A 19,190-nucleotide genomic window follows, 5' to 3' on the forward strand; every position below is an offset into this window, starting at 1 on the left:
TAGACTTGGAACATTTGATATGCATAATCACACTTCATTTACTTTGTACTTCCACCAAAAAATTTCTGTCACACTGAGTACAAATCAAATCAAATGTGTATGAATTTGAACGGATGGTGTTTTTGGCCTCTGGGGACCTCGAAACGAAAAACTAAATCGGTCCCGGGTCCAGGTCTTACCATGAGACCTACGGTAATAGCTTATTCCCTATATGGGAAATTCGCTAAAAAGGATCAACCAAATGATGATGCTACTTTTGATGACTATGCGTGTAAAGTTCAACTATTTGCGTTAAAATGGAGCAATTATGTAAGTATTTTGTGCTCCTAAAAAGGCTGTTTAAGCTCCTTTTCTAATTGTACTTTCACACATAAAAAATTTAAATTGCCGAAAAATTCATTAAAAGATGTTAATGTTGAAATAGGAAATAGAATATACTTTAATACCGTACGTGTCTTTTCAAAGGAATTATTTTTATACAAATTGGTCTTTTCTATTAGAATATAGCATTATAAGTTGTATACCTTTAGTTTTAGTCGCAAAACCTATCATCTAAAGCCTTTACCTTACATTGCACAATGCACAAAAACAGACAACAGTTTCGTAGCGAGATGCAGCCACGATTAGGCCGTTCCAAAGCAGGCATAATAATGGAAACAGTAGGGGCAATTTGTCAGCAACAGAAGAGGCAGAGGGATATTTTGAGGGGGAGGGTTGGTAGGACTTGATGTTACTTTAGGAAAGTTATCCTTCTCCTCTCCTTTCACTACTCACTATCCTCCAGTCGTCCAATCCCTGGACTCTGTGCGATACACAGTCACTGAGAAACTATCAAATTTGTAGACTTGTTGTGAAATATAAAAGGCTGACATTGTGTCAAAACGATTGTGGTAAGATATTTTTCACGATGGACAATCATTGGTTTAAAAAAGAGAAACTCGTACGACACATCGATTCTGCTGACTAACATGCCTAACTCAGTCATTGAAATAGAGTGTTTCCGTAACTAGTAACCAACACGCAAAATTTTTCATCACAACTCAAAAAGTTGCCTATAGAACAAGAGTTATTTTTCCCAAACAACTGAATAACCACATAGTAAAAATACATGATTCGGAATTTTAATTTAATTTAGTAATTCCTATAAATGTGCGTTGGAGGTCTTAAATGTGATAAAACTGTGTGTACAATAGTAAGAATGAAAGTAGTTTGTGTAAAATTTATACTGCACCAAAATCTGCACTGTAGGAAAATCCTTACCTTATGTATAAAGTACTGTAGTACATAACATGTTTTCTTGTTCTAACCAAAAATACAATTATTAAAAGAATAATTTAATCATTGAAATAAATTACTTTTGTATGTTTCTTAATTGGTTTTGCTTAAGCAATTTTATCAACGGGGTTTTATTACAATCAATCATTCATGTTATGTATTTTGTAACTATAGTCACTAATTTTAAAAATCAAGATACTTTGTTCAAACATTTGCCTTTTTTTGCAGGTTGTAATAACTGTTTGAAAATTCGGTCTTATTGGCACAGGCAAATACTTAAATTACGTAAGAGATTAATGAAAATGCTACATTTAACACACACTAACCATGCATGGTAGTGGTAACAATGATTATCATCAAAAGTGTTGAAAGGTAGAGAAAATAGGGTAGGTTACTCCAGGCTACACCCCCTCCTACCTCACACAAGCTGGCGAATATTGCATCATGTTCGACTTCAACTTTCAAAAGATTCAATGGTTACGGAAGTTAGATCTGACAATTTTAATTAAACAGTTTACGAATGATGAACTTTGCCAGATGGTTTAGCTTGGCTTTTGTCATTAATTATAAAAATAAATTATAGAAGGTAATTGTAATAGTCAAAAGAATGTAATCGGTAATGAAGTAAAGAATACAGGGCTACCAACTTATGACCTTCTTTTCTCCTTAGACAGTGTCTATTAGTTCTTGTCATATGGATTGCGTTAAACTTGTATAAAATGTATAATGCCGTTTTTACAAATACTATTACAATTTCCCTGACTCATAGGTATACTGGCAATGTTACATCAATGTACATATGTTACTGAAAGACGCGTTTTTATGTAACTACTGTGCTTACATCTTAAAAACATTACTGGCCTGGAGGATTTTGAAAACTACATCGTCTCATGGTATTGGATATTGTTAGATTGCATTAAGCTAATATTTATTTTTGTCATCAATGAACCGAACAACTTATTGCACATTGTAATAGACATACAATGTGCTTTACGTTTAGGAAATATTTAAAATTAAATTGAATGTAAAATTATTTGTAATACTTTTACTTAAGGTAGATTTAAAAAAAAATCATGATTCATGGTTTTGTTTACTTTTTTTGTCAACGAGCCCGGGATTGTTTTTCACATTACTTAAGGCTAATCCTAGGGGTTGTGTAATTATTACTTAAATACATTAATGATTTGACGGGATTTGAACCCCGGGACCTCAGGGACCGAAGTCCAGCGACCTAACCACTAGCTCGCTCCCCCGTTTTGGTTTTGTTTACTACACCTACTTAAGTATAGGGCTAGAACAGAGTATTAATCCTAATACTCTTAGCGCAGGAAAAGTACAAGCTTAAGATAAAATACTAACCATATATGCTTTCTTTTGCATTAAAATGTTGATTTTTTGATTATATCTGCATTTATTTATGGCGCACTGTAAAAAATCCGACAACTATGACCTTTTAATTTTATAAAATTTGTCCCAAGAGTCTGTAAGTACAAAAATGCGTCAAATGGCACTTGAACTCATATATTTACACTTATACTGTTTACTCACAAGACGGTAAATACGGTACATTTAAGAGAAGGTGAGTGGTGATCGATTTTGATTGGACACTCCATTCATCATCAGACCCAATAGACGAATAGACGAATGTTTTTTCCGATAAGTCGAAAAAATTAATCGAGTTTAAAATAAATCGGAATACAAGAGTGTATAATACAATATTTTAGCACGTACATCACATGTAAATTATTTGTTAGGTACAAAACAGGCGATACTAATCCGGGAAATAACAGAAATATATTGCTCAGGACAGTAATTAATGCCCACAATGGTTGGTTCTCGCAGGAAAGTGGTGGAAGCACGACGGCATATATACGCGGCAGCCATCACTGCTGGCTGGGGGACCGATGCTGCTAGGTGTCGAAAGAGATTCAATTCTCTACCTAACTGCACTCGCTTACTAATTTCTCATCTAGAGGCCATGATTGGTACCTCTAGATGGGATCATTTACACCTCAGTAGTGGACTTTGTTCCCTTTTGATGATAAAAATACCTATAGCCTATTATTGTACATTTAACTTTAACCTATAACCAGACTAGGTACTCAGGTAAAGCTACACAATTATGTATTCAGACGTTTGTATTAATATTAACATTGAATATATTTGCAACATTTCTACTTTTGTTACATCACCTTAAACCCTTTCATATTCCACTTATAATGCAATGTAATTAAATAATTGTTGATTTGAATGCAAACCTAAAATACTTTGTTGACTGGACCACATGCTACGATCTTTATTATACAGTAGAACCCCGGTTAACCGAATAAGGGTTAACCGAAACAGTTCCATAAAATAATACAGGGGCTAAAATATAAGTAATACGTAATTTAAAATGCTTTAGTAACTTCAGTTGTTTGGTTTAAAGTATTTTCTAAACCATTGTAAGATTTCTGTAGCTGAAATAAAATACTGTTTTATATAGACATTGTTTTTAATTAATTTTAGGCTATATTTAGCATATGACGGGTTAACCGAAAAATTGGTTATCCGAAACGGCTCTCCCCCCTTTATTTCGGTTAACCGGGGTTCTACGTAGTTATCATAACCAGCAGCGAAAGTTGCTCTTTTTGGTACGCAATCGTGTTGGAAATACGATTAAGTACCAAAAATACACTTTCGCTCCGTGTGATGAACAACTATTTTCATCATACTGTGGAAATAACCTTCTAATGGTTAGAAAATTAGACCACATAATTTGAGGTTATACAAAGTTTTGAGGACAAAGTCGTCCTCCATGTTCAAATCTATGTTGTTTACAAACATAACTTTACATATAGTGTGAGTAGTAGTGTTTTCATAATGCACTGATAAAAAGGTTGAGGTTAGCTAACCGAAAAATTTACCATGTGTTTTTTCTCTTCCCAATTTGAAGATACCCGAAAACGATGATTTTTCTGGCGATTTAGCTAACTTAAAACGGCTGCTTTCCGGACAGTATGATAAAAACCATTTTCTTTATTCCTAATTTCATAGTGCCGCTAGTGTATTTGTGACTTAGGCTGAGTAAGAATATATCCATTCGTATAGAACTGTCGAAGAAGAATTTCATACAAGATATTATGCAAAACAACAGTTAGCATGTTATCCAAGGTAAAATCTCCAGCTTTGAAACGACCACCTCAGCTAGGCGAGATGCATATTAAAATAAAGAGGGTCTCAACCAATTTTTTATTATATTTTATTAATGACATTTTATTTGTATGCCTCAACCATTATATAAATATAAAACACTTCTAGGTTAAATCTTACATTTAACGTGGCTAGAATACATTCGCACGTTATGAATGTATTCATACCCATACAAATTTACTGTCAAATTACCAGCTTTAATTATTTTTAAAAGTTTTTTTAAGACATGAAGTAAATCAATAATGTGATTTAGAAAAGAAAATGCATTTACAAACATATAATCTATAAATAACCATTTGGAGGATGTGCAGGACTTACGGTATAAAGATTTATACGAAAAGTACTATCAAAATAATATGTATTAATATGTTATAAATTGGACATATTTATGTGTAATCAAACTATTAATGTGTAAATATTGAATTTGTTTGGAAAACACACACAAAATGTTCCCAACTTTGCTGGGAATTCGTGGAACCCGTGTGTCTTAATATCTTATCTTCTTAAGCAGGTTAAAATAAAGTTAAACAAATCATACAAATTTATTTAACAGATTGCTAATATTTAATTCATTAACAAAGGAAAGAAATAATGATTTCGTCTATTGTCTTAGATGTAAGATTCATCATCATAACATTCGTACTACAACTACTACGTACAATGTAAAAGTAGTTAATGTTTGATAATCATATTGAACTAATAGAATGTTGTTTTCATCGCCTAAATACTGCAGCGTGGTTCTGTAACTAAACGATTCTGAAAGACTAACTAATTCAATCCTTCAACGTTATGAATATTGAGTGTTAAGCGTGGTTAAACCAATGGAAACCCGGACAGTTTCAAATTACAGCGAGAAAACTGGAAAAAGTAAAACTGTTATATTGGAGAGCATTGGTTAAATGTAAGGGGAAGTAACAGATGACTGGAATATGTCAGGACAGTAGGAGAAGTGGGAGAGTGGAAGGGGCAAAGTGGTGGGGATGACGTAAAGGAGTGGGGGGATTCAGTGGTGGGGGTTGTGCAGAGGGGGTGGAGGGGGGAGAACTGTAGCATAAAAGTTTGATTCACCACATATTGCCACATGGAACTTACTTATTCAAACCTGTTTCAACTTCGAACTGTTTAGTATAACTTCTAACGAGCTCGGGTGTAAATCAAAATTATTACAACAGTGAAAAATAAACTTATATTGGGGTGATTGTTCACTTAACTTTAACTAATTATGTTATGGAGGACGAGGTTCGTATAGTTGCACAACGTAGCACTTTTTCCACGAAGTCTAGGTACAAATTCCACCAACCACCACGCTTCTCAGTTGTATGAAAGTTCCAGAATTCCAGGAGACAGTCACTTTAACTATAGGTCTACCAAACAAGTAAATGAAATATTTTTCTGATTTTGGAGAACTTTCCCTCATTTTATTGAATACTTCCATCTGATAAAAAACTAAAAGATAATTTCATAATCAACCTCTTGTAATTTCTAACATCCTTACTTTTTTATACTGAGCTTTTTTGTCGTTATATGAATCTCCTAACACACCACGTTTGCAACATACCATTGGACGGGCTACGGGGAAGGAGAAGTAAGTAAAAAATTAGTCTTAAATAGGCTAATAATTGCATTTACAAATAATAATCTTCTGCAAAAGTCACAAATATCCAATTTTGTTTGCCCAAATACTCCAGCAATTGCGAAACATGTGTGCCGTCCACATCTATTCGTCGCTACCATGTATTATTATTTAATTTAATGATACGATTCCTAGTTGATACAAACAATAGGACAACATTATATTGGTTCAGTCGGTCTAGTATGTTATTTTTAATTTTGTCAAACAGTTACAAACCTGTGTCCAAAGGAATGGAAAATTGCCAATAACTGCTGGATTTTTATGTTAATTATGAAACGTTCCACGGTTCTACCAAACAACGCCACGACAAAACGTTACAAAACAAACTACCAAGAGATGTTTATAAAAGCTGACATTGTGAACAAAATTAAAACTGATTCACCGGATCCACCAACAAACACATATTTCTCCCCACAAAACTACATTATTTGCTGTTTTAAAACGATCTGCATTTTAATCGTTCCAACATACTTTTAATATCTTATGTGACTGAACATGTACATTCTTATGCAAGGGGCCCTGTGGGTGTTGTTTGTCAGACCAAATCTGAGTCTCATAAAAAAGGGTCTCGTTTATGCTAAAGAAGCAGCAATTATCTTTAATAAGTTAAACTGACAGTATTATGTTCAGGACCAGATTTTAAATGTCATAGGATTATTAAAATGTGATCCATGCTAAAAAGCACATTAGAAAAAAAAATATAATACATTAAAAATCCTGCACACCATTTACCTGTTTTACAATCATTCCTTTAACATTGGTGGATTCATTTTAAATTAGAGTGAAGTGAATTTAAATAAACTTTAAGTATATCGGTCCCAGGTCTAGTTCCTTACCATTAGACCTACACTAATAGGTTATTCCCTATATGAGAAATCCGCAAAAAAAGTTTATACCCTTAGTTTTTCAACTTAATTTACAAACTCTGTGTTTTGGTCTGTATTTTACATTCTAAACCTTCATTTGGTTACAAACCAACCCTTTGTAAGTTTCCAGTAAATGTTTTCAATATGCGATGCAAAACACGTTTCAGGTACACATATGAGAGGGGGGAAGGAGGGATGAGAAGCTTAGAGAAGGGGGTTGCTTCTTACCCCCACCCCACCCCCTTGTATTCTCTGATACATTGCTTATTGCTTCACATGTTTCACTGCATCAACCACTGCCAAGCTTTTCTTGGCTCCCAGTTCCTTTGGGAATTAACGTTATATATTGTTATAGGGTGTATTCCTTTAGTCAGAGGATTTTAACGACTGTTGTCTGCATGATTTGGTGATAAAAGTCTCTGATGACTATTATAATTTTCAATGTTATGGAGAGTAGGAGAAGGGTTTCAAATGTGTGTATAAACTATTTTATGTATTTACGATCTTGTATGTATAGTGTAATTACAATGCATCTACATGGCCTCGTCTACTACAAGGTCATGGTGTTGGTATCACACTGGCCTATTGCCATGGTAACAACAGTAATAACAAACGTCTAAACATAAACATTGCGCAGAATGTCCGTTTTGATTTGCAACGACTGTCTCGATAGGCCGGGGATTCAGCGTTGCCACTTCTACCTTGCCACGGCCTTTGATTAGAGGTCATGTAATGATATATAAGTACAGTTAGAGAATTGTCGATCGTAGTAGTATTTAATCCATCGAGAAAAAGGATAAAATAAAGTCACACTAGTACACGTTTGTTCCTTATTGTTAATTAATGTTGATCTGTTCTATAGCATGCACACTTAAAAATATAATGTTAATGTGATTTAGAGTTTGTACACCAATTATTCTACGCAAAATGTGCAAATTTGTTAAAGACCATCCATGTACTGAATACCAAGGACTTGTACCGTAGATGGTTATTTCCTGACATATTACTACGTTATTACTACGCTAGTCTTTATTATTTCCAAGAGTTCTCTTCATCCTAGAAACCTAGGGTTCACACCTACAAATGTTCGTTACTTATTAATATACATTTTGTTAAAATACGATATTATTCAAACATTATGATTTAAGCTTATAAAATAAGTCACTTTCTGATTTTAGAATTCATTGTACAAAATTGAGTGATAAAAATACTGGAAGAATGAACGAGAGGATAAAAATAATGACGAGAGAGTGCAACCCGTGGAATCCCTCGTTATTTCTGCCCTATTCTACCATTGGACTGAATGACATTTGCCAACTCGACTTTGGTACAGCTTTTAAATTCCATTTTGCTTTAGTAATAATTTTATTGGTTTCAAACAAAATAGTCAATGAAATGGTGTCTATGTATTATATACTTAAACATTTAGTTCACACACCATTTCATCTCTTTTTTTGTTTTGAAATGATATAACAACCTTTAAAAGCTATACCCCATACAAAGAAGGCTATAGACATAATAACATTGATAAATGTGGTACTGTATTGGGTTAAGGCTTGAACACCTTCCTGTTAAAATGAGAGTAAGTACTAGTATTAAATTAGTTTAATCAACACATGTCATTTTCCCCGACTACGCTTCTCATTTTGCTAAGCATAAAATACGCACTGCAAGAATAAAAGTATATTATGTCTATGATATTTCTAAAATGCATTAACCATTAAACCTAGATATGTTGGCGAAATACGATTGCTCAAACATTGCACTTTATTCCTATACTGATATTATTACTATTACTATTACTGAAAAACTGACATGTATCAGAGAAACGCTGGCTAATAAAGACGTTTTTATTTATTTATTTATTACACGGAAAGTACGTAGGTACAATTTGTCTTGAAACTAATACATCAGTGTAGAGTTTAACTAAAACTACGGTACCTATTTTAGTAACATACCAAACGACGGCATATATAGCCTAATTAATAACTTACAAATGCAAAAATGTACAAAATTAAATTATATAACTTTTAAAAGCTGAATCAAAACGTTATGGGCCGCTCCGGGATTTGAACCCGGGACCTCCTGCACCCAAAGCAGGAATCATACCCCTAGACCAAGCGGCCGATATTAACTTTTGATAGAAGTAAACAAGTGTAACTGAAATAGTTGTCAGTGAAAGTGAAGACTTGAAGAGACGACGACAGAGGACACCAATGTTCCAATACTTAATCTGGGGACGGAGCGGGACGGAGTAGGCAGTCGGTAGTGTTTGGACTGACTCATAATTTAAATAAATGATCCTAACTGATATACCAGCTGATCTTAGTCAGTAACAAGGCTTCAAGATCGCGCCACTCATCCTACCTTATCTTCATTCACACTTAAAATCCCTAGGCTAGCTTCCTATAGTTGTCATTTCAGTTGAAAGTATTAAACTATCAAGTATACACAGATCATCTCAGAACATTCTACACTCATCCTTAACTCAAATTTGGGTTAAAATACGAACATAACATAGGTGGCGTCCCCATCTCAAATACTGTAATTGATAGTTGGATTGATACATAAGGTATCTTTGATCCTTCTCCATGTAGTTAACTTATTTCTTCTAAAATATAACATTTATTCAAAAACTAATATTTTGACCCAAAGCATTCAGACGTTTTCAGCTACATTGTGTATGTATTTTCAAGAGAGCCAAGAGAGTATGTATTTTAAACTTATTTAAGAAAATAAGTTTAAAATACATACTCAAATACAGTAGGCCAAAACGTAAACTATTTTTTGTAGGAATACAGTACTACAATAATTGAAAAAAGAAGATTTTTGATGAAGTTAGACTTGTAGTAATTTTTACCAGAAATACTTCTTATTAGAGAAATTTATTTACTTTCAAATTCTTTTCGATTCTTGGTAAGGTTAAATCACCGAGTCATGATCCTATCTTTAAGTTTCATCCCAATGATATCTTGAATCTGAATCTTTATTACAGATCATTTTTCTTGTGAATGTTTTTTTATAACTTGAATAATTACTTTGAATGTTTGTTTTTAATACATGCAATATATTTTTTATCTTGTCCATGGAATAACATTCCTTTAAAAATGTTTAATCCTGTTAGTCTGGTTTATAAAATTAAATTTAAATTACGAAGGTTCAAATTTATATTTTGTAATTCTAGTTTTTTGTTTATTGATTTGTCTCCTTTATGTTATTATGCTCAGTGATTTGAATAACTTAAGTCTATTATCAAACTTAAACATATAATGTGTTATTCTTTTCTAACTTAATCAGCCAATATAGGGGGGCAGAACTAGAACCTACCAAGGGGAGACTAAATATAGGCCCATGAATTGATTTGGATCCAAATAGGTTTTGGTAGTTATTTTTTGCTTCCATATTTGCAAACAGTAAGTATTTGTTTTGCAGATTTAAAATAAAATCTTTTAAATAAAATGTCAATTATTCTAGTCCTTTGCATATGTTTATACCTACATCGATGGTTCTGCACTAGGGATTTATGTCAGTCATATTGGATCGTCCTCTTCTATAAGGACACTATCGTTCTCAACAGTATACAGTATTTCCCTAAAAAGGGGCTATTAACTACTTAACTTTTTTATTATTTTTGTAAAATGTTAATATAGTTTGGTACAAAATAAAACAATTTTCCAAATCAGATAAAAATATTTTTATCAACAAGCAAACTGTTGCTCATACTTCAAGAGAATAACACTAAGAGTGTTGAATTTACAGGTATTTCACATTTTCTCCTTAACCATTAGGCTCATAAAACAACACTTTATACTAAATCTTTTGTTTTTTAATCTCTACAAAATGGTTTGAAAATAATTTTATGTTTTCGGGTCAAAATGGGTATAACAAAATTGTCTACCTGGTGACGGAGTAGGAGAATAGTCCTACTTTAGTGTTTAGATACTGACACTCACAACTTTACTTAAAGTACCTTCGATCTTCATCAATCCATTGTGGTAATTGAGTTTTAAAAAAGTTTGTAATATGTTCCTTAACATCAAGTCACCAAAGTACAAAGCAAAATTACATTGATCACAAATTGAACACAGATTTGAATAGCTTGTTATTCAATTTTTTCATCGTGTTTTTGGAGTAGGATTACGTGTCATTTTCAGATCAAATAATAAATTATTTTCTAGCAAGCATACCAACATTTTAATGCCTCCACATAAAACAAAGATTTAATGTACAAAATAAATTTGTTTTGTTCTACACGATGACTGTTATTAAAATAGGACATTTTTATGTTTTATAGGTTACATATTTGAAACCTCTATTAGAAAAAAATCAACTTCAAAAACACCTCGTTCCCATTACCCGATCCTGCTGGTTCGCGAACCCATTCAAGTTTATTCAGGAAAGGGAAATTCGCTAAAATGTACTGATACAAAGATTATTATTTTTAGAAGTATTTAGGATATTTTTTTACGGTGATTGCAATGGCTGATGTAATCAAATGTGAAATTATCCTGTATCATGAATTAGAAAATCAATTCTTAAATGAAATTATGCATAAGTTTTGGTAAATTTTACTTTAAATTAAATATTACTTCTTGCCTTCTCACCTTTAACTTTTAAAGCCATAATTGTCATTCAGCCCACGACGTGTCTGTGTAAGAACTTCCGGCTCATTTGCTTTTAATTCTTTGTGTCGATGTTTGTTTTAGTGAGTTTTACATTTATAAAATATTTTGTACCTTAATTACTTTGCATTGGTACGACTACTTTTGATATTTTCGTTTGATAACTTGTCGCCTTTTATAAGAATCTTAAAATATGCTGAAATAATAATATCACTATGATTACATTTAATTAAAATCAACTCTGACGGTAAATAATTTCATGCCACTTTCTACCATCAACTCTCCTATCTGATCTTAATTGTTGTCAAAATAATCAGTCTTATGTCACTTACAGGCTGCAATAGACGCCTTGTCTCGCGGGCTACAAAACTGGAAAAGTATAGTGAATTAAACAAATCCCTTAAAACTACTCATGCTAGGTCTACAAGAACTTGCCTCCCAGTAACATTGAATAATGTCATGCTTCCACAATCCAACAAAGTAAAATACCTTGTTACGCTTCTTTATAGACGACTTGCAGTGTGTACTAATGTACACTAGTACTAGTGTACTAATCGCTTTTACACATTTAGGAACAAAAAACTTTATTTTAAATTTTAAAACAAACAAACAAGATTGGCTTATTGAGCGGAGCGAGCGAAGCGAGCGAAGCTCTTTGGGATCAACTTCAATGCAAACAATATAACACCATCACTCAATAACGGCTGAACACATTTCAGCCAAACTTAACAAGACTACTTAGACTAATAATGAGATGGTTTGTAAACAAACAAATTTCAATTAGATTAAATGCTAATGCAATTTAAAACGAACTTCAAATTTCAAATTTTTAACATTAGGCTTATGGGACTAAAGTAGCTATGACAGTTTTTTTGTTTACAAGAAAAATGTAAACAAGAGAATCATAAGGTATTTCTGAACTTTCTATACTTTTCTTTTAAACGTTTTTAAACCATTCCTATGATTTTAATAAACAAGAAAATGCCGTTAAAACATTTTTTAAGGCGCGGAATTCATTGAAAATCGAGAAAATATACGGAACTACTTTCTCAATGCGAGGAGCATAAACAAGGAGCGGAGGGATACTGACCGGTGACTACTTTCTTGGGAACCTATTTGTGTTGCCAGCTGATTAGAAACAGCCAATGTTAGAAATCAGGATTTAATAAGCGATATATCGAACCGCATCGAAATCGGAATTTAATCCGATAATACCTCATAGGTTATATTATGTTGAATGACATCGACGGTACAGTAAGTTATTACACTTATTGATAAAACGCAGATTGAACACTGATCTAATTGCATGTGGGGAGGTAGGTCGGGGTTTATGAGTATTCGTGACTACATTAAGTGTTTTGAAGTAAGGTTAGATTAGGAAGGTAAAGTGTAGGTTATAGGTAGGTGATCGGGTTGTTTATTTGTGTTGCACCATATAATTTTTATCTTTTGGAATGGAATAGTTGGTTAAGGTTAAACGGGGAAACGATTTCAAAAATGCTTGCATATGGTCTTAACTTAACAAACCATCTACAGTATTCTAGCTTTGACTTTATATAAAGTCAATGATTCTAGCAAATTATTACATACTGACCAAAAGAAAAGAGAACATTTGGATTTGGACCTTTGACCATAGCAAAACTAACATATAATTTATGGAATGTGAAAAGTTGTATATCATTATATACTATTCTGTAATATTAATAATTGTTCGGCAAATCCTCATTTTAATGGCTCGGCTGAAAATGTAATCTGCATTTTGTGAAACAGTAATTTGGTAACAATTTAGTCATTTCAAATGTTGATAACAGTAGCCTATCCTATATAAATACTGTTATTTGATTGCCAAGCCACGGACTATACATACGTCCAGTTACAACCGTAATAAGTAAACCTGGGCTTATAGAAGTACACTTTTAACCACGGTATGGATAATTGTCTAGGCCTGTCCAGAAGTAGGCTACTAATTTCTAATTATATTATCTACATTGTATATTTCAGGCATGTCTTCCCTACTTATTATATTCTGTTTTCACTTAAATCAGCTGAATGCGATGTTTACTTATTACTTATGTTTATGCCTACATTTCAGCCATTTTATTTTATTGTTCAATAAGTTATTCTTTTTGCAGTTTTAACGTTTTTACACATTGAAATACATGACTGATAATTCAGTTTATTTTAGTCTTTTAAAGGCGTTTTACATTTGAGTCTTACATTAAAATAGCCCTACATTTTTCGTAGGCCTATGTTTTATCTTTGACTATCAATACAACTAGACATTCCATCCCCATGTTGAATTTGTAGCCAGCATTTTCATCAAAATCTACTGTATTCAATGGCCAATGGTATTATTAAGGCCAGTATTAAAATGCCGTCGCTAAATCATCCTAATAATGGCAGAAGACCTACATTCCAGTTACATTACAATCATATCCTCCATCAAGAATACTTGGTATTAACAATCATAAATTATTTCCAGCAAAGAAAGCTGAGTTTAACCGATGTTTATGCTGCACAGTTGAATTTAAATGTCACATTTCCTCTCCTGTTGTTATATAATACTCGTTTTTAATAGGTACTGTTTTTTTTTTAAACTTAAATACTTTAACCAATTGTAAGGGTGGAAAATGAAGTCCAATGTTTTTGTTGTAGGCTACAGTTGAATTTGAATGTTAAATTTCCTTTCTCTTTTTTATACTTTAATGCCCTTTTTGGATGTTAATATCAGATTCCAACTACTGTAATATTTTCCTGGTCAAAACTACCATAATGCACTTCTCGAAGAGGTAAATTTGAATTATTATAATTTTAATCTTTAAAACCAGCATTAGTAAATAAATCTATTGACCTTTTTACATTTAGTTACTTATACAAATATCAAATCACGTTTGTTCCGCTCAACTGGCTTTCACCTCTCTGAAAGTAACCCTAGTTGGTAGAGATTTAAGATTATTTGTTGGAAACAAATTAGTGTAATTTGGTACAAAATTATATTGAAACCTATTTGGATACGGTATCCAGCTCTGGGGAACCACTTTTAACACTAACATATAAGTATTTAAGGACCCCAATCCAAAATACTAAAAATATTTTCACAAACACCTTGGTATGTCTGAATTAATTATGTACATCGAGATACCAAATTACCTTTAATTAGAAAGAAATCTAAAAACCGTGCATAATATGTCTTGAAGAAAATTAGAAAACCATCCAGGATTCCTGACAAGGTTTACACCTTGATATCCACGAGCTATTTGTACAACTAAAAAAATTCATCCGATCGACCTTCCAAATATTTTTAGTTGAATTTTTTATAAATGTTTTTTTTTCCTTATGTTTGTGCACTCTCTGGAGAGTAAGTAACTAATGTTACAATTATTACATTACTACAATTATTAATATTACAGAATAGTATATAATGATATACAACTTTTCACATTCCATAAATTATATGTTAGTTTTGCTATGGTCAAAGGTCCAAATCCAAATGTTCTCTTTTCTTTTGGTCAGTATGTAATAATTTGCTAGAATCATTGACTTTATATAAAGTCAAAGCTAGAATACTGTAGATGGTTTGTTAAGTTAAGACCATATGCAAGCATTTTTGAAATCGTTTCCCCGTTTAACCTTAACCAACTATTCCATTCCAAAAGATAAAAATTATATGGTGCAACACAAATAAACAACCCGATCACCTACCTATAACCTACACTTTACCTTCCTAATCTAACCTTACTTCAAAACACTTAATGTAGTCACGAATACTCATAAACCCCGACCTACCTCCCCACATGCAATTAGATCAGTGTTCAATCTGCGTTTTATCAATAAGTGTAATAACTTACTGTACCGTCGATGTCATTCAACATAATATAACCTATGAGGTATTATCGGATTAAATTCCGATTTCGATGCGGTTCGATATATCGCTTATTAAATCCTGATTTCTAACATTGGCTGTTTCTAATCAGCTGGCAACACAAATAGGTTCCCAAGAAAGTAGTCACCGGTCAGTATCCCTCCGCTCCTTGTTTATGCTCCTCGCATTGAGAAAGTAGTTCCGTATATTTTCTCGATTTTCAATGAATTCCGCGCCTTAAAAAATGTTTTAACGGCATTTTCTTGTTTATTAAAATCATAGGAATGGTTTAAAAACGTTTAAAAGAAAAGTATAGAAAGTTCAGAAATACCTTATGATTCTCTTGTTTACATTTTTCTTGTAAACAAAAAAACTGTCATAGCTACTTTAGTCCCATAAGCCTAATGTTAAAAATTTGAAATTTGAAGTTCGTTTTAAATTGCATTAGCATTTAATCTAATTGAAATTTGTTTGTTTACAAACCATCTCATTATTAGTCTAAGTAGTCTTGTTAAGTTTGGCTGAAATGTGTTCAGCCGTTATTGAGTGATGGTGTTATATTGTTTGCATTGAAGTTGATCCCAAAGAGCTTCGCTCGCTTCGCTCGCTCCGCTCAATAAGCCAATCTTGTTTGTTTGTTTTAAAATTTAAAATAAAGTTTTTTGTTCCTAAATGTGTAAAAGCGATTAGTACACTAGTACTAGTGTACATTAGTACACACTGCAAGTCGTCTATAAAGAAGCGTAACAAGGTATTTTACTTTGTTGGATTGTGGAAGCATGACATTATTCAATGTTACTGGGAGGCAAGTTCTTGTAGACCTAGCATGAGTAGTTTTAAGGGATTTGTTTAATTCACTATACTTTTCCAGTTTTGTAGCCCGCGAGACAAGGCGTCTATTGCAGCCTGTAAGTGACATAAGACTGATTATTTTGACAACAATTAAGATCAGATAGGAGAGTTGATGGTAGAAAGTGGCATGAAATTATTTACCGTCAGAGTTGATTTTAATTAAATGTAATCATAGTGATATTATTATTTCAGCATATTTTAAGATTCTTATAAAAGGCGACAAGTTATCAAACGAAAATATCAAAAGTAGTCGTACCAATGCAAAGTAATTAAGGTACAAAATATTTTATAAATGTAAAACTCACTAAAACAAACATCGACACAAAGAATTAAAAGCAAATGAGCCGGAAGTTCTTACACAGACACGTCGTGGGCTGAATGACAATTATGGCTTTAAAAGTTAAAGGTGAGAAGGCAAGAAGTAATATTTAATTTAAAGTAAAATTTACCAAAACTTATGCATAATTTCATTTAAGAATTGATTTTCTAATTCATGATACAGGATAATTTCACATTTGATTACATCAGCCATTGCAATCACCGTAAAAAAATATCCTAAATACTTCTAAAAATAATAATCTTTGTATCAGTACATTTTAGCGAATTTCCCTTTCCTGAATAAACTTGAATGGGTTCGCGAACCAGCAGGATCGGGTAATGGGAACGAGGTGTTTTTGAAGTTGATTTTTTTCTAATAGAGGTTTCAAATATGTAACCTATAAAACATAAAAATGTCCTATTTTAATAACAGTCATCGTGTAGAACAAAACAAATTTATTTTGTACATTAAATCTTTGTTTTATGTGGAGGCATTAAAATGTTGGTATGCTTGCTAGAAAATAATTTATTATTTGATCTGAAAATGACACGTAATCCTACTCCAAAAACACGATGAAAAAATTGAATAACAAGCTATTCAAATCTGTGTTCAATTTGTGATCAATGTAATTTTGCTTTGTACTTTGGTGACTTGATGTTAAGGAACATATTACAAACTTTTTTAAAACTCAATTACCACAATGGATTGATGAAGATCGAAGGTACTTTAAGTAAAGTTGTGAGTGTCAGTATCTAAACACTAAAGTAGGACTATTCTCCTACTCCGTCACCAGGTAGACAATTTTGTTATACCCATTTTGACCCGAAAACATAAAATTATTTTCAAACCATTTTGTAGAGATTAAAAAACAAAAGATTTAGTATAAAGTGTTGTTTTATGAGCCTAATGGTTAAGGAGAAAATGTGAAATACCTGTAAATTCAACACTCTTAGTGTTATTCTCTTGAAGTATGAGCAACAGTTTGCTTGTTGATAAAAATATTTTTATCTGATTTGGAAAATTGTTTTATTTTGTACCAAACTATATTAACATTTTACAAAAATAATAAAAAAGTTAAGTAGTTAATAGCCCCTTTTTAGGGAAATACTGTATACTGTTGAGAACGATAGTGTCCTTATAGAAGAGGACGATCCAATATGACTGACATAAATCCCTAGTGCAGAACCATCGATGTAGGTATAAACATATGCAAAGGACTAGAATAATTGACATTTTATTTAAAAGATTTTATTTTAAATCTGCAAAACAAATACTTACTGTTTGCAAATATGGAAGCAAAAAATAACTACCAAAACCTATTTGGATCCAAATCAATTCATGGGCCTATATTTAGTCTCCCCTTGGTAGGTTCTAGTTCTGCCCCCCTATATTGGCTGATTAAGTTAGAAAAGAATAACACATTATATGTTTAAGTTTGATAATAGACTTAAGTTATTCAAATCACTGAGCATAATAACATAAAGGAGACAAATCAATAAACAAAAAACTAGAATTACAAAATATAAATTTGAACCTTCGTAATTTAAATTTAATTTTATAAACCAGACTAACAGGATTAAACATTTTTAAAGGAATGTTATTCCATGGACAAGATAAAAAATATATTGCATGTATTAAAAACAAACATTCAAAGTAATTATTCAAGTTATAAAAAAACATTCACAAGAAAAATGATCTGTAATAAAGATTCAGATTCAAGATATCATTGGGATGAAACTTAAAGATAGGATCATGACTCGGTGATTTAACCTTACCAAGAATCGAAAAGAATTTGAAAGTAAATAAATTTCTCTAATAAGAAGTATTTCTGGTAAAAATTACTACAAGTCTAACTTCATCAAAAATCTTCTTTTTTCAATTATTGTAGTACTGTATTCCTACAAAAAATAGTTTACGTTTTGGCCTACTGTATTTGAGTATGTATTTTAAACTTATTTTCTTAAATAAGTTTAAAATACATACTCTCTTGGCTCTCTTGAAAATACATACACAATGTAGCTGAAAACGTCTGAATGCTTTGGGTCAAAATATTAGTTTTTGAATAAATGTTATATTTTAGAAGAAATAAGTTAACTACATGGAGAAGGATCAAAGATACCTTATGTATCAATCCAACTATCAATTACAGTATTTGAGATGGGGACGCCACCTATGTTATGTTCGTATTTTAACCCAAATTTGAGTTAAGGATGAGTGTAGAATGTTCTGAGATGATCTGTGTATACTTGATAGTTTAATACTTTCAACTGAAATGACAACTATAGGAAGCTAGCCTAGGGATTTTAAGTGTGAATGAAGATAAGGTAGGATGAGTGGCGCGATCTTGAAGCCTTGTTACTGACTAAGATCAGCTGGTATATCAGTTAGGATCATTTATTTAAATTATGAGTCAGTCCAAACACTACCGACTGCCTACTCCGTCCCGCTCCGTCCCCAGACAGATTAAGTATTGGAACATTGGTGTCCTCTGTCGTCGTCTCTTCAAGTCTTCACTTTCACTGACAACTATTTCAGTTACACTTGTTTACTTCTATCAAAAGTTAATATC

At 32.3% G+C, this 19,190-nt stretch overlaps 1 non-coding gene across 1 annotated transcript; it reads right to left on the reverse strand.

Annotated features, from left to right (window-relative positions):
• Nucleotides 1-9,020: 9,020 nt before the first annotated feature.
• On the reverse strand, nucleotides 9,021-9,092 carry Trnap-ugg (transfer RNA proline (anticodon UGG)). Its single transcript has one exon. It is a non-coding gene; the product is annotated as a tRNA-Pro (tRNA).
• Nucleotides 9,093-19,190: the final 10,098 nt, after the last annotated feature.

The sequence above is a fragment of the Macrosteles quadrilineatus genome, unplaced genomic scaffold (genome assembly GCF_028750875.1).
Source record: "Macrosteles quadrilineatus isolate MER2022 unplaced genomic scaffold, UCM_ALF_1.0 Scaffold_3__2_contigs__length_128488019, whole genome shotgun sequence".
In the NCBI taxonomy this organism is placed as follows: Eukaryota; Metazoa; Arthropoda; class Insecta; order Hemiptera; family Cicadellidae; genus Macrosteles; species Macrosteles quadrilineatus.